The sequence below is a fragment of the Stomoxys calcitrans genome, chromosome 2 (assembly GCF_963082655.1).
Source record: "Stomoxys calcitrans chromosome 2, idStoCalc2.1, whole genome shotgun sequence".
NCBI classification, from domain to species: domain Eukaryota; kingdom Metazoa; phylum Arthropoda; class Insecta; order Diptera; family Muscidae; genus Stomoxys; species Stomoxys calcitrans.
This window is the reverse complement of record NC_081553.1, coordinates 205,350,065-205,366,263: the sequence shown is the minus strand read 5'-3', so window position 1 is coordinate 205,366,263 and position 16,199 is coordinate 205,350,065. Positions and strand designations below refer to the sequence as shown.

At 40.2% G+C, this 16,199-nt stretch overlaps 1 long non-coding RNA gene across 1 annotated transcript in view; it reads right to left on the bottom strand.

Annotated features, from left to right (window-relative positions):
* Positions 1 to 406: 406 nt before the first annotated feature.
* Positions 407 to 16,199, bottom strand: part of LOC106084689 (uncharacterized) — a 139,375-nt gene continuing 123,582 nt past the window's right edge. The window contains exon 2 of the long non-coding RNA XR_009397228.1: positions 407 to 1,012. This is a non-coding gene — a long non-coding RNA (uncharacterized LOC106084689). The remainder of the gene's footprint in view (positions 1,013 to 16,199) is intronic.

Here is a 16,199-nt window from a genome sequence, read left to right as displayed (position 1 = left end):
TCGAAGGATCCCACCAGTGCAGTCGTAATCCTGTTGACATTCTCGTCAATCTATGCTTGGACAATTTAAATCACATAGTCTGGATCATGGAAACAGATTTAGATATAGTTTCCACACACATCTATCACATGTTCTCGCAACTGCTAAAAACGATATTTAGATTATTAAATTATTGGGTTGCCCAAAAAGTAATTGCGGATTTTTCTTATAGTCGGCGTTGACAAATTTTTTCATAGCTTGTGACTCTGTAATTGCATTCTTTCTTCTGTCAGTTATCAGCTGTTACTTTTAGCTTGCTTTAAGTTTTATTAAAAATGCATTTTTTTTTTTCTTTTAAAAAATCCGCAATTACTTTTTGGGCAACCCAATACAAATTGATTTATAAACGGAACTTGGCCAAAACGGCTAGGGTATTCAACTACTGACTCTGCCCCACTTTTACTCTCTCTTCTTCTTTATAAAAAAAAGCAGTTATATGAAATAAGAATGAAGTGCAATCATGCGGATTGCCAGAGAATACCTATTACAACGAACACTTTCATTTGGTTTGCTACAACAAAGGTTGCTCCTGCTGATGCTGCCACTGCTCATGCTGCTCCCTTTACAGTGGGATTTTCTTTTTTCGCTGTGCATTCATAAATCATTGTTGCAGTTTTGTGCCATGATGCACTTTATGGCATTCTCCTGGTGTAGTTGGCACTCTACCGTTTTTCGTTTAGTTTCATTTGTTATTGTAGTTACAATTTTGCTCTTGCTTTCTCTCCCCCTCCCATCGGGTGTTGTGGTATTCTGTGGTTGTTTGGCACTCTGCTGCAACTTCTCCCAATGCATGCATGAATAATACAATTTTTTCCCTTTTGAACATGTTTTCCGTTTGGCTGGCATCACCACTAATCAAAAACATATTATTTCACAATATATCGTCTTGCCATGCAACAGCGTTACAGCTCAAACCGCTCTCTGTTGACTTCATTCCAACAGCTGAGGTTTCAGTTGCAATTCGGTTACTTTTCTGAAAATATAAATGGATTTGGTAAAATTTCGCAGAGATTTTCATGATGGTTGGAAAAGATAGGAATAAAATTTAACAAGTAAAAGCGTGCTAAGTTCGGCCGGGCCGAATCTTATATACCCTCCACCATGGATCGCATTTGTCGAGTTCTTTTCCCGGCATATCTTCTTAGGCAAAAAATGATATAAGAAAAGAGTTGCTCTGCTATTAAAACGATATCAAGATATGGTCCTGTTCGGACCACAATTAAATTATATGTTGGAGACCTGTGTAAAATTTCAGCCAATTCGTATAAGAATTGCGCCCATTGGGGCTCACGAAGTAAAATCGAGAGAACGATTTATATGGGATCTGTATCGGGCTATAGACCGATTCAGACCATAATAAACACGTTTGTTGATGGTCATGAGAGGATCCATCGTACAAAATTTCAGGCATATCGGATAATAATTGCGACCTCTAGGGGTCAAGAAGTCAAGATTCCAGATCGGTTTATATGGTAGCTATATCAGGTTATGAACCGATTTGAACCTTATTTGACACAGTTGTTGAAAGTAAAAATAAAATACGTCATGCTAAATTTCAGCCAAATCGGATAGGAATTGCGCCCTCTAGAAGCTCAAGAAGTCAAATCCCCAGATCTGTTTATATGACAGCTATATCAGGTCATGAACCGATTTGAACCATACTTGGCACAGTTGTTGGATATCATAACGAAATACTTCGTGCAAAAATTTATTCAAATCGGATAAGAATTGTGCCCTCTAGAGGGTCAAGAAGTCAAGACCCAAGATCGGTTTATATGGCAGCTATATCAGGTTATGGACCGATTTGAACTATACTTGGCACAGTTGTTGGATATAATAACAAAACACGTCGTGCAAAATTTCATTTCAATCGGATAAGAATTGCGCCCTCTAGAGGCTCAAGAAGTCAAGACCCAAGATCGGTTTATATGGCAGCTATATCAGGTTATGAACCGATTTAAACCATACTTGGCACAGTTGTTGGATATAATAACAAAACACGTCGTGCAAAATTTCATTTCAATCGGATAAGAATTGCGCACTCTAGAGGCTCAAGAAGTCAAGACCCAAGATCGGTTTATATGGCAGCTATATCAGGTTATGGACCGAATTGAACCAAACTTGACACAGTTGTTGGATATAATAACAAAAGACGTCGTGCAAAATTTCATTCTGATCGGATAAGAATTGCGCACGCTAGAGGCTCAAGAAGTCAAGACCCAAGATCGGTTTATATGGCAGCTATATCAAAACATGGACCGATATGGCCCATTTACAATACCAACCGACCTACAGTAATAAGAAGTATTTGTGCAAAATTTCAAGCGGCTAGCTTTACTCCTTCGGAAGTTAGCGTGCTTTCGACAGACAGACGGACGGACGGACGGACAGACGGACAGACGGACGGACATGGCTAGATCGACATAAAATGTCACGACGATCAAGAATATATATACTTTATGGGGTCTCAGACGAATATTTCGAGTAGTTACAAACAGAATGACGAAATTAGTATACCCCCCATCTTATGGTGGAGGGTATAAAAACAAGTAAACAAGTATTTTTGCCTTTTCGTGTTTCTATGAAAGCAAGAAACAAAATGGTCTAAAGATCGACCATATCCTGATGAGATCACAAAACGATTTTGAGGCCAAAACAAAAAACGCACAAAATTTTATGGGAATTGTTTGAGCAACTTAAATAACATGAGTTTAACAAGTTTAATTGGGAAAAGTTTTTTTTCAACCAATATATTGCGTTGTCCAACGTAATACAGGGGGTAGATGTGATGAAGCAGGAGAGATGTCTATTGACATTTGTTTTAAATTTCTTAATGTCATCGTTCCATATGCACTACTACTTGAAAAAAAAAAACAAGTAAAAGCGTGCTAAGTTCGGCCGGGCCGAATCTTATATACCCTCCACCATAGAGCGCATTTGTCGAGTTCTTTTCCCGGCATCTCTTCTTAGGCAAAAAAGGATATAAGAAAAGATTTTCTCTTCTATAAGAGCGATATCAAGATATGATCCGGTTTGGACAACAATTAAATTATATGTTGGAGACCTGTGTAAAATGTTGCAGACCATAATAAACACGTATGTTGATGGTCATGAGAGAATCAGTAGTACAAAATTTCAGGCAAATCGAATAATAATTGCGACCTTTAGAGGCTCAAAAAGTCAAGATCCCAGATCGGTTTATATGACAGCTATATCAGGTTATGAACGGATTTTAACCATACTTAGCACAGTTGTTGGATATCATAACAAAACACGTTGTGCAAAAATTCATTTAAATCGGATAAGAATTGCGCCCTCTAGAGACTCAAGAAGTCAAGACCCAAGATCGGTTTATATGACAGCTATATCAGGTTATCGACCTATTTGAACCATACTTGACACAGTTGTTGGATATCATAACAAAACACGTCATGCAAAATTTCATTCCAATCGGATAGGAATTGCGCACTCTAGAGGCTCAAGAAGTCAAGACCCAAGATCGGTTTATATGGCAGCTATATCAGGTTATGAACCGATTTAAACCATACTTGGCACAGTTGTTGGATATCATAACAAAACACTTCGTGCAAAATTTCATTCCAATCGGATAAGAATTGCGCACTCTAGAGGCTCAAGAAGTCAAGACCCAAGATCGGTTTATATGGCAGCTATATCAGGTTAGGAACCGATTTGAATCATACTTGGCACAGTTGTTGGATATCATAACAAAACACGTTTTGCAAAATTTCATTCCAATCGGATAAGAATTGCGCACTCTAAAGGTTCAAGAAGTGAAGACCCAAGATCGGTTTATATGGCAGCTATATCAAAACATGGACCGATATGGCCCATTTACAATACCAACTGACCTACACTAATAAGAAGTATTTGTTCAAAATTTCAAGCGGCTAGCTTTACTCCTTCGGAAGTTAGCGTACTTTCGACAGACAGACGGACGGACGGACGGACAGACGGACGGACATGGCTAGATCGACATAAAATGTCGCGACGATCAAGAATTTATATACTTTATGGGGTCTCAGACGAATATTTCGAGTAGTTACAAACAGAATGACGAAATTAGTATACCCCCCAATCTTATGGTATAGGGTATAATAAATGCGCCTTTTATGGGCCCAAAACATTAAATCGAGAGATCGCTCTACATGGCAGCTATATCCAAAACCAGACCAATCTGGGCCAAAATGAAGAAAGATGTCGGAGAGCCTAACATAACTCACTGAGCTACATTTTGGCAAAATCGGACAACTAATGCGCCTTATATCGAGAGATCGGTCTCTATGGCAGCTATATCCAAATCTAGACCGATCGGGTCCGAATTGAAGGAGGATGTCGAGTGGCCTAATACAACTCACTGTCCCAAATTTCAGGGCCTAAGACCTTAAATCGGCGGATTGGTCTATATAGGGGCTATGTCAAGATATAGTCCGATATAGCTGACCATCGAACTTAACCTGTCTATTAAAAAAAAAGAATCTGTGCAAAGTTTCAGCTCAATGTCTTTTATTTTTAAATGCTATAGCGTGACTTCAACAGACAGATGGACGGAAATGGCTAGTTCGTCCTTGATTTCTATGACGATCAAGTGTATATATACCTTATAGGTCGGAAATGTTGTAAATGGAATGACAAAATGAATATACCCCCATCCTTCGGTGGTGGGTATAAAAATTTTCTTCAGCAGATTTTTGTACTTAAAACAGCAGATTTTGTTTGCTGATTTAGCTGACCGAAATGTTGACGAATACAGCAGCCCTATGTTTGCTGCAACAGCAGTACTGTCTGCTTTCTCACCATCGGCAGACAAAAAATGCTGTTTAGCAAACATTTTTGCTGTTTTGAATAACAAATTTGGTTGAGTATACAGACCAACCTGCCGGTTAAGGATCTGAAACCCATAAAAGCTGCATTTATTACGCAATTTTGCGGAAATTTGAAATTGTGAGTTGGGTTAATCCTACCGACATCCGACTCAAAACGCAGCTTCCTTTTTAAAGCCGAGTCCGAACGGCAAGCCAAAGTGCGACACCTCTTTGTGGAGAAGTTTTTATATGGCTGCCATACCAAAATACCTCACAAATTTTGCTGGCATTAGGAGAGAATAACCATCCCTGAAAATTTTTTTCAGATGTTCTCGCCAGGATTCCAATCCAGGCGTTCAGCGTCATAGGCAGCTGCAGACTTCTATATAGCAGGTGGGCTTCGGGGTGCACTCTGAAGAGCTTGGACTGGTAATAACGAGACTTATCCGACCACAGTAGTGTGTATGAGGCGGAGATCCTTGCAACTAAAGAAGTGGTGAAATGGTTTAAATGTAATGTCATAACGACGACTTTTAAATCCCTGGAGAACGTATTTCTCCATTCAAAAACCGCCGTCGACTGTGGCGGATCTCTCACCGAAATGGCTGGACAGTACAAAATTCACCTGTTCTGGTTGCCAGGTCACAGATATATTCCAGGGATTTGTAGAGCAGACGATCTTGCGAGGCCAGGAACTACTTTTTTATATCAGTCATTGTGTCCTTCATGGCAGGTCATTGTCTGATCGGTAAACGTGCTAACTGATTTGTGGATGCAAGTAACGACTTTTGCCGAGACTGTGAGGACGGCGAGGAAAAAGAGTTTAAGATGTGTGTGTGTGTGTCCCGCACTAGCAGTCAGAAGGAGTTCCACTTTGGGTGTGTTTGTCCCGCACTGGGAGTCAGAAGGAGTTCAGGTCAGGAGGAGGCAGGTCACTGTCTGATCGGTAAACGTGCTGACAGACTCAAGGTTGCAAGTAACGACTATTGCAGAAGCTGTAAGGACGCCGAGGATTATGAGACTATGGAACATCTACTGTGTGTATGTGTCCCACACTAGCAGTCAGAAGGAGTTCCACTTTAGGTTCTCAATTCTTCGAGAACTTATCTGATTTAGCGGATGTTAACACTCGCAAGTTGTTGGATTTTTTGAAGCGGTCTGAACGTCTGAAGCGGTGGGAACTTGAAGCCATCTTCCTTCTCTTGTTCCTGTGGTATTACAATGGATGAAAATGTCTTAGTGAGTCTGAAGGCAGACTGTTACTTAAGCCTAATCTAAGTTAGGAGCCTCGATTGCCGAATTGTTAGCATGCTTGTATTGCCAGTGTGGGGGTCTTACTCAGCCCCGGCAGGCTTACTCCAGCGCGAGGGGAGAAAAAACTTCTCGCTATAATGATAAAATGTCAAACTCTATACAAATCTATACAAGCATGTCCGCCTATGACGCTGAACGTCAGGGTTCAAATCCTGGCGAGACCATCAGAAAAAAATTTCAGCAGTGGTTTTCCCCTCCTAATGCTGGCAATATTTGTGAGGTACTATGCCATGTAAAACTTCTCTCCAAAGAGGTGTCGCACTGCGGCACGCCGTTAGGACTCGGCTATAAAAAGGAGTGGCCTCCTGCATCATTGATATGTGATATGTGAGAAGTTTGTCCCTGTTCCTTAGTGGGATGTTCACGGGCAAAATTTGAATTATGCTCTACAAGTCACACTTTTCCCATTGGAAAAGAATTTCGTTTTCTATATTTACTTTGATTTCTCTGCTTATTAGAGTTAACTTAATAATCGAATCAAATTTTATTTCCATCATAAAGTTTAATATAAACAAAACTGCATGGAAGGAGGCCCATTAAAGTCTCCACCACAACAACCACTTAAACATCCTTGCTTGGCTAACATTTTATGACTTTTTAATGAATTTTTTGAAAGCATAGCCACATTTCAATACTCTTCTCCTCTTTCCCTCTCCCTCTTTACCGTGGTATCCAGGCTCTTAGACCATGGCTGGCTGGCTGCATTGCATTCATAACCCAAAAAATGAATGAAATAAACCAAAAAAAATATATTTTCTGGATAAAGTTATTAAATCTCTGGATTTTATTCCATGCCAGTTTTTTTTTTTTTTCTTTGTTCGTCTTTCATGTCGAGAGTACTTTGGAAACAACCACAAAAGATGCGCATAAGTTCCATAAAGATTTTTAATTATGAAACTCAAATTGACCGCAAAGTAAACACTCGACTCCACTCAACACTCGACTAGGATTTGAACTCAGTCATAGTATGCACGCAAACGACATACCAAACAGATAAGAAACAATAAAATTCTCAACTTTGAAAAAGATATGAAAGACCAGCAACAACATTTAAGAGAGAAAAAAAAAACACGCTCGCAGAAAAGAACAAAAACTGAGTAAAGATGACTGTGATGTAGCCTACACCACAAGTTGCTGCAATTTAGATGGTGATTTTTAATTGCAGATACCAAGATGTTGTAAACGGAATAGCTGTATAAGTATACCGCCATTCATGGTGTTGGTATTGGAGGTGGCCTATACGAATAAAACGACCGATAAATGGAAAATCGGTAGTCCTAATAGAAATCATCAACTCGTCTCGCAATATCAATTTTAAAATATTTTCAACATCTCTTAACAACATACCTGTGAATGTTGCCAACATCATGACCAACTTAATATATACCCCTGCTATGGTGAAGTGTGCAATAACCAACAACAAGTAAAAAGGCATTAAGTTCGGTCGGGCCTGGTCGATAGCGTAAATGACGCCGCCAAGATAAAAAAGTTTCTCTCAAAAACCCATGTCCAAACTGAAACTTTAGTAGACGATATGGGAGTGAGAGCACAGACAACGGAGGACATGTTAAGGCTTTTGATGAAAACCCATTTTCAACAGGATACGACGGGACAGGACGAAGGTGGGCCAATTTAAAGCAAAACGTTTCCTCAATAAGACGATTTCCATATCTGACAAGGCGTGATCTTGGACAGGAAACTTAATTGGAAGTGTCACATTCAGGAGCGTACTGAGAAGACTCACAGATGTTGAGCACTATGCAGACGGGCCTTAGGCTCGAAATGGGGCCTGGATCCTAGGATAGTCCACTGGCTCTACAGGAGCGTGATTAGACCACAACTTACTTACGCCTCAGTAGTTTGGTGGACTGCGATGGAGAAAAAGTGCAACATAAGGACCATATAACAGGTTCAGAGAACATGTTGTCTTGGCATAGGCGGAGCGATGAGGACCACGTCCAATAGGGCACTGGAGAATATTCTAGATATGCGACCCATTGACATACAGATTAAGTGTGAGGCAGCCACTAAAGCTATGAGACTCAAGGCAATGGGAGAATAGATTAAGTATGGGAGCAGCTCATACCATTGCGGTATAATCAAGGCGACGATAAAAAACCTGGAGGGAAGTGGAGAGGTTTCCGATCGGATACCTGAGATGAACCTTGAAGTCGAGTGCGACGCATTGCTGCCATCGGCACAGTCTTGGATTGAAGAAACCCTAGTATTGCCATCTGGAAGATTATGTTACATGGATGGATCAAAGCTAAAGGACAGAGTAGGCCTGGGGGTTTACATTGAAAACCCAGAGACTGAGATTTGTTTAAGACTGCCTGACCATAATACGGTCTGCAGGCGGAGATCCAGGCAATCAGGGAATGCGTGAAGTGGTGTGGTGCTAACGCGAGGACATCGAGTCTGAACATCTTTACCGACAATAAATTTGCCATAAGGGCAATAATAACCACGACTGTAAGGTCTCTAACAGTCTTGCAGTGTACGAAGGAGATTAACGGCTTCTCTGAGGATGGCAAAATGTAAACCCCAGCTTCATTGAGAACCCAGGGGCTGAGATCTGTTTCAGAGTGCCTGACCATAATACGGACCTACAGGCGGAGATTCGGCCGATCACGGAATGCGTGAAGTGGTGTGGTGCTTACGCGAGGACGTCGAGTGTGAACATCTTTACCTACAGTAAAATTCCCATAAGGACAATAACAACCAGGACGGTAAGGTTTAGAACAGTCTTGCAGTGTAAGAAGGAGATTAGCGCCTTCTCTGAGGATGGCAAAATCCGCCGGGTAGCGGGCCATAACGGAGTAAGGGAAAATGATTGGCTGTGAAGGCCAGAGGACTGCCGTCAATAAACTTGGTTAACCCGAAGCCTTTCGGATCAATGCAGTCCGAGATAAGGGAGTGGGCGAAAATCCTATGGGGGGATCCAGATCATGAGAAGACAAGGCTATTACTGAAAGGAAGCAAGAAGGAGGTCAGTATAGCTATTGGTATCATAGCGGGACACATAGGATTAAGAGCTCACTTTTGTAAAATCGGTGCGGCAAGTGATAGAATGTGTAGGGCATGCGGGGAAGATGATGAGACGTTGGAGCATTTCCTTTGTCATTGCCCGGCTTTCGCGTCTAACAGATGCCGGCACTTAGGTGGAGACACAATACCAGACATGAACCTACTTAGGGGAGTGGCATTGAAAACAATTATGGTAAACTTAAAATTTTCTCTTTAGAGGTTACTTTATAGTTTTTGGAGCCCACAACAAGCCGATTACTGGCTTAGGTGTATGTCCATAGTGGCATGGGGCGGATTAATATTTGCACCCATTTTCAATCTAACCTAACCTAACTTTGAATACCCACAATCCCCCTTTCGTCACAATCCGATGAAAATTAGATAACTTATGTTCCCAAATTCGGCAAGGACATTGAGTGCTCTTATTAATATAAGTCACTGTTGGATTTTCTATTTCAAATTTCAACAAAATCTGGTAATAAATCGGGTAATAATATGAGCTTTAGACCCTTAACCGGCATATAGGTCTATATGACAGCTATATCTAAATACAGTCCTATTTTGACAATATTTAAGTCGGATGGCGGGTGGCCTACAGCTACTCACTGTTTCAAATTTCAGTGAAATTGGATAAAAAATAATGCTTTTATGGACTTCAGACCCTTTTAACAGGAGATCGGTCTATATGACAGCTATATCGAAGTATAGTTCGATCTGAACCATACTTAAGTCAGATGTGGGGAGACTTAAAATAACCCGCTGTTTCAAATTTCAGCGAAATTGGACATTAAATAAAGCTTTTATGGGCTTCAGACCCTTTATCGGGAGATCGGTCTATGGGGCAGCTATATCTAAATATAGTCCGATCTGAACCATGTTTGGGTCAGATGTTATTAGGTCTAGAACTACTCACTGTTTTAAATTTCAGCGAAATCGTTTAAAAAATAAAGCTTTTATGGACTTCAGACCCTTTATCGGGAGATCGGTCTATATGGCAGCTATATCTAAATATAGTCTGATCTGAACCAAACTTAAATCAGATGTCGGAAGACTTAAAATAACCCACGTTTGCAATTTCAGCGAAATTGGGCAATAAATAAAGAAGTTTTGGGCTTCAGACCCTATATCGGCAGATCGGTCTATATGGCAGCTATATCCCAATATGTTCCAATTTGGCCCGTTCAAGAACATAACCACCGTGCATCAAAAATGAGTATCTGTGGCATATTTCAGCTCAATATCCCAATTTTTGATGCCTGTAGAGTGATTACAACATACGGACGGACAGACGGAGAGACACACGGACATCGTTAAATCGTCTTAGAATTGTATGACGATCCGAAATATATATACTTTGTAGGGTCGAAAATTGATATTTCGATGTGTTGCAAACGGAATAACTAAATGAATATACCCCTGTATCCTACGGTGGTGGGTATAAAAAAAAGTTCATCCGTTCAAAAATACTTAAGAAACAACTGAAATGCGGCCATAAATTATAAGAATGTTTAAAGAGAAATAAAAGAGTAGATTTACTCGTAACTCGCACCACCTTTCGTTTTGTGTGCCAAGTGTTTATTGCCATTTCGTTCGTTTGTTAATGTCCATGTTGGGCTGTAGCTCCCATAGCTCCTTTACCTCCTGGCTCGGCGACTGCTGCAAATCATTCATTGTTTTACACTGGCCAATGTTGTTAAATATATTTACACACAATAATACTTTCTTTTATCATAAATTTGTTGTCTTGACCCGAGAGCCCCACGCCACAAGTCACCACCACCTAAGTAGCCACTTTAGGCTGGAAACAGAAACTTGTTAACTTTGCAACAATTCCCTGTATTATTAAATGTTGTGGCAATCAAATGTTGCCAACGCACCGGAAACATTGAAACAATCCAACCAAAAAAACTTGGAGGAAAACGAAATAATTCACAAAAGGTAAGACATTTTGGCTTAAATTTTTAAAAAACAGGGAATCAAGGGAATTTGTTGTGTGAATGTGATTAAAAACCAAAATTTTATTTTAAAGCTTTTGCTTCATATATGGTAAAGAATTTGGCATTTGAAAACCCTACAGCCATATGCATTACACTGGAGAAAATGCTATGTCCCATCAGCTACTGCAAATGCAAATTTTGCCCATGAACATTCCACTAAGGAACAGGGGCAAACTTCTCATATATCAATGATAAGGGGCCTCCTTTTTATAGCCGAGTCCGAACGGCGTGCCACAGTGCGCCACCTCTTTGGAGAGAAGTTTTACATGGCATAGTACCTCACAAATGTTGCCAGTATTAGGAGGGGAAAACCACCACTGAAAATTTTTTCTGATGGTCTCGCCAGGATTCGAACCCAGGCTTTCAGCGTCATAGGCGGACATGCTAACCTCTGCGCTACGGTGATCTCCCATCAGCTACTACTCAGAGAAAAATCTTTGGTGGTAAACAGAAAGTAGAGATTTATTTTTATAACCATATGATGAGGGGTATACTAAACAGGTATTCCTTTTGTAAAAATCCAAAATTTTGATCTTCTAGCCCAAAAAGTATAAAACCTGTAAAAGCTTGCTAAGTTCGGGCCGAATCTTGGGAAACCACCGCCATGGATTCTGCATACCAAACTTGTGACAAATCAGCGAAAATTAAAGCTTCTGGGAACCGAACCAGGACGATCGAGAGACTGGTTTACATGAGAGCCATATTAGGTTATAGACTGATTTGGATCGTATTTGGCACGGTAATTGCAAGTCATAACAGAACACCGCACGCAAAATTTCAGCCAAATCGGACAAAAATTGCGGCTTTCAGAGGCTCAAGAAGTCAAATCGGGATATCGGTTTATATGGGAGCTATATTAGGTTATGGACCGAGTTTGACCGTACTTGGGGCAGTTGTTGAAAATCATAACAGAACACTACGTGCAAAATTTCAGCCAAATCGGACAAAAATTGCGGCTTGTAACGTCTCAAGAAGTAAAATCGGGATATCGGTTTAAATGGGAGCTATATCAGGTTCTTGACCGATTTAAACCGTACTCAGCACAGTTGCTGAAAGTCATATCATAACACTATTTCAGCCAAATCGAACAACACTTGTGGCTTCCAGTTGCCCAATGAGTCAAATCGGGAGATTGGTTTATATGGGAGCTATATCCAAATATGAACCGATATGACCCATTTTCAATCCCCTATGACCCACATCGACATTAAGTATCTGTGCGAATTTTCAAGCGATTAGCTTTAAGCATTCGACCGCTATCGTGATTTCAACAGACGATTGGACAGAAGAACGGACGGACATGGCTAGAGACGATCAAGAATGTATATTCTTTAGAGGCTCCTAGACAAATATTTCGAGCTGTTACAAACGGAATGACCAGAATAATATACCCCCATCCTATAAAGGTGGGTATAACAACATTCTTGATCGTCTTGACATTCTATGCCAATATATCCATGTCTGTCGGTCCACCGTTCCTCAGTTTGTCTGGCTGTGGAAATCGGAAAAGCTTCTTAGCGAATAAAGCAATTCGCTTGAAATTTTGACCAGACACTTCTAATCGATGTAGATCATCGGGGATTATTAATGTTAAGACAGACCTGTCATATAAACCGACCTCGAAGTTATGATGCTTGAGTCCTTAGAGGACGCGAAATTTCCCCATTATTCAAATATGACAGATCTCAGAAATGGATGCACCGAATTTAGAGAAATTTTTTATGCCACCTTATGATACCCCAACAACACGAAATTAGTATAAAATTTTTGGGTTCAATAACTTGGGGGGACGCCCCATCCCAAAACCCGAGGGGGCATCTTAACCGATTTTGACAATATGGGTGTCAAATGAAAGATATTTAAGAGTTGAGTATACTTGGTATACAAACTTCGACCTAAGTGTGCGGGGGGTTCCCCACACCCCAAAAAAATCCAATATCACCATAACGGAAATATAGTTAGGGTAAAGACACACCCTAACTACTTTACTGCCAGTTTACGTAACAACTATTTATGAAAAAGTATTTTGGCTAATCCGTGCCACAGTGCATTCTAGGCCGTTATGACATGTCCGTCCGTCTGTCTATCGAAAGCACGCCAACTTTCGAAGAAGTAAAGCTAAGCGCTTGAAATTTTGCACAAATAGCAAACCGTAAGTGTAGGTCGGTTGGATTTGTAAGCGGGCAAAATCGGTCCATGTCTTGATATAGCAGCCATATAAACCGATTTTTATACCCACCACCGAAGGATGGTGGTATATTCAGCGTAAAAATCTAAGACGATCAAGACATATCCGTCCGTCTGCCTGTTGAAATCACGCTACAGTCTTTAAAAATAGAGATATTGAGCTGAAATTTTGCACAGATTCTTTTTTTATCCATAAGCAAAATAAGTTCGAAGATGGGCTATATCGGACTATGTCTTGATATAGCCCCCATATAGACCGATCCTCCGATTTAGGGTCTTAGGCCAATAAAAGCCACATTTATTATCCGATTTTGCTGAAATTAGGGACAGTGAGCTATTTTAGGCCCTTCGGTATCTTTCTTAAATATGGCTCATATCGGTTCAGATTTGGATATAGCTGCCATATAGACCGATCCTCCGATTTAGGGTCTTAGGCCCATAAAAGCCACATTTATTATCCAATTTTGCTGAAATTTGGGACAGTGAGTTGTGTTAGGCACTTCGACATCACTCACCAATTCGGCCCACATTGGTTCAGATTCGGATATATCCGCTATACAGACCAATCCTCCGATTTAGGGTCTTGGGCCCATAAAAGCCACATTTATTATCCGATTTTGCTGAAATTTGGGACAGTGAGTTGTCTTAGGCCCTTCAACATCTTCCTTTAATATCGCCCAGATCGGTCGTGATTTGGATATAGCTGCTATATAGACCGATCCTCCTATTTAGGGTCTTAGGCCCATAAAAGCCACATTTATTGCCCGATTTAGCTAAAATTTGGGACAGTGAGTTGTGTTATGCTCTTCGACAACCTTCGTCAATTTGGTATAGATCGGTCGTGATTTGGATATAGCTGCCATATAGACCGATCCTCCAATTTGGGGTCTTAGGCCAATAAAAGCCACATTTATTATCGGATTTTGCTGAAATTTGAAACAGTGAGATATCTAAGGCATTTCGACATTTTTCTTAAATATGGCCCAGATCGGTGCAGACTTGGATATAGCTGCCATATAGACCGATCCTCCGATATAGGGTCTTAGGCCCATTTAGCCACATTTATTATCAGACTTTGCTGAAATTTGGGACAGAGAGTTGTCTTAGGCCCTTCGACATCTTTCTTCAATCTGGCCCAGATCGGTTAAGATTTGAATAAAGCTGCCATATAGACCGATCCTCCGATTTAGGGTCTTAGGCCCATAAAAGCCACATTTATTATCCGATTTTGCTGAAATTTGGGACAGTGAGTTGTCTTAGGTCCTTCAACATCATTTATCAATTTGGCCTACATCGGTTCAGATTTGGATATAGCTGCCATTTTGACCGATCCTCCGATTTAGGATCTTAGGCCCATGAAAGCTACATTTATTATTCGATTTTGCTGAAATTTGGGACAGTGAATAGTGTTAGGCCCTTGGACATCTTTCATCAATTTGACCTAGATCGGACCAGATTTGGATATATCTACCATATAGGCGGATCCTCCGATTTAGAGTCTTAGGCCCATACAAGCCACATTTATTATCCGATTTTGCTGAAATTTGAAACAGTGAGTTATCTTAGGCCCTTCGACATCTTTCTTCAATCTGGCCCAGATCGGTTAAGATTTGAATTAAGCTGCCATATAGACCGATCCTCCGATTTAGGGTCTTAGGCCCATAAAAGCCACATTTATTATACGATTTTGCTGAAATTTGGGACAGTGAGGTATTAGTTTCTATGACTTCCAGCAGCCTTGACTAGTACGGCCCATATCGGTGAATAACTTGATGTTGGTAATATATTGGGTTGCCCAAAAAGTAATTGCGGATTTTTTAAAAGAAAGTAAATGCATTTTTAATAAAACTTGGAATGAACGTTAATCAAATATACTTTTTTTAGCAGCAGCTGATAACTGACAAAAGAAAGAATGCAATTACAGAGTCACAAGCTGTGAAAAAATTTGTCAACGCCGACTATATGAAAAATCCGCAATTACTTTTTGGGCAACCCAATATATTGAAAAAGTCATTTCAAGAACTTGGTAAATGCGATCCATGGTAGATGGTATATAAGATTCAGCTCTGCGGAACTTAGTACGCTTTTATTTGTTCTTTTTCGAAGCGGTCGTAGAAAGACTTCATTGTGAAATTCGTAATCCTATTGATCTGACATTTTTGCATAATTTTAAGTCAAAAGTAATGTTTTATACTTGGCTCCAAAAAGCGGCCCCTAGTCCCTTAGAAGTGGCCTCCACAGGCCCAGTATACTTTTATATTGAGATCAGTTTGGTGGTAACCAATGAATGGTTGTTTGATTACCTGCTGCATGGCTTTGCAATGTTACGCTTAAACACTGGATTAGATTCAGTGGAAAAAAAACTCTTTCCTTTTGTGACAATTTAATTTCCAGATTGCTCATTCGTACCAAATTTCATTAAGATATTTGCACTGCTCGAATTCTTTGCACTTCAGTAAACCCATGTCAAAGCGAAGTTAAGACAGAAAAATTACTTTGAAGTTGTTTATTTGTTAAGACAACTTCAAAACATGATTTAAAAGCATCCTTTCCGTTTTACACTTGAAATCCTGTTTCCTTTTCCGTATATTCTGCCTCTTAAAGTTACACATCATAAAACTTATGATTTTCAGCCTTTCTTTTTCAAGAAAAGTGTTGGCAAAAATTAAGACAACGATTACTTATTCACAGTATTTTTTTCATGCATTTCTCAAAAACAGTTGTCATCACTGCCTGTCTGTCTGTTTGTCTGTCCTTCTTAAAGTGCGAATATGAGCAGGGGAGTGTTTTCTGTCTTGAGCTCTTCTTTAAT